Below are 1,743 nucleotides of genomic sequence, written 5' to 3' on the forward strand. Positions count from 1 at the left end.
GGCGATCTCGTCTGCATACCAAGTTGACATGCCTCGCAAATTGGGAGTTTTGTTCAAGTGAAGGTAAACCGTTTACCAACACTTTTTTTTGCATATACAAAAGCACCCTGTGGTGAAAGTGACCCAACCGTTTGTGCCATGTTTCTCCAACACCAGACTTAATTGGATTCCATTTGGATAAATGATCAGACACACCTTATCTTCAAAAAGTAATTTGAACCCATTTTCAAGTAACCGTCCAACATTTAATAAATTTTTATCAAGTTCAGAATTAAATAGAACTTGAGAAACAAATTTTGTGCCTATATAATCTCAATAGCTACAGTCCACTTTCCTTTTGTAGGGAAGTATTCTCCATTTCCAGTCCTGACTCTTGATGTTGTTGTTTTATCAAGCCTTTTGAATAGCTTTCCATCACTAGTCATGTGGTTTTTACAACCACTATCAATAAGACAACTGTCACTTGAAATACTAGATGCAAAACTTGATGCAATAAATTTGAGCTTCTAGTTAGTTCCTAAGAAAGTATGAATTGTCTATACACCTAAAACATGAAGCCCTTTCAGCAGCTTCTTTGAACTGGTATTGGTTTCTTCTTTGATCAGACATCAATGACCCCTGAATGTTGTTCTATATTCTTCTCTGTAGCTAAGCTCCTATGAGAGTATTCGACTGGTCCGTGCTTAGAGCTTCAGTAAAGATGTCACCCACTTAATCTTCCTTCTTACAAAACATTATGATGACACTATCCCTCTTTATCATTTTTTAACATCAAATATTTACGTCGTTTGATAGCTCATTAATGTGCTTTTCAGGACAACCGAGGGTACCTTTCAAGGTGCGCTATATCTGTAGCTCTAGGAAGAAATTTAATTCTTCCATTATGTTTATTTCAACACTCACTTTCAATGAGTTAAATAGAAATAAGATCTTCACACAACACCTCAAAGATTGCCTCAAAGATGACATCATCAATATGTACCTGAATGATCAGCAGTTCCTTGTATATTGAATTCAAAGAGAAGAGTTTTTGACAATTTTACTTCTCTTGAAGACATTGTTGAGGAGCAACTTGGACAACCGATCATCTTGTAGGGTAATCGACTATCAGATTTTTATTCTTTCAAACTGAGATTGATTAGCTTCTTCATTGTCACCTTCGAATGTCACATTATCAGTTTGAACTGCATCATCTTTGTTCAGCACTATCTAGAAACCAGGTCTCTCATCAAGTTCATCATCTACATGATCTTATTTGAGATTGTTGGATTCATGAATAGGATGTTCTTCAGCAAGCTCACTATTTAAACCATTTCTCTGATTCTGAAGCAACTCTTCTATCTCAAAAACTTCTTTCCTTGCAACTTCCAAAATCTTCTAGACTCATCAATAAACACATGACCATTTTTAGTATACCCCTGATAAGCCTTGCTGGTGGAGTAGTGTACCACAATTATTCTTTCATCAATGTTAAGATCAAACATCTCATTATCATCATTTTGGTCACAAACATGTACCATTTATCACTTCAGTCAAAAGTTTCTTGAAAGATTTAAAGTCTGCATATTTCACCTGAAGGACGTCTGATCTGCTTCTCCTTAACATCATCATCATAACCTTTGTCATTTACAAATATTATTTTATGCAGACTGGACCAGGTCCCCTGACACAGGTTTGTCCAGCAAAGCAACACTCATGAGCACGTTTCCTTAATCACACCCAATACCTTGAGCATTAAGTTCA

The sequence above is a fragment of the Solanum lycopersicum genome, chromosome 9 (genome assembly GCF_036512215.1).
Source record: "Solanum lycopersicum chromosome 9, SLM_r2.1".
NCBI lineage: Eukaryota > Viridiplantae > Streptophyta > Magnoliopsida > Solanales > Solanaceae > Solanum > Solanum lycopersicum.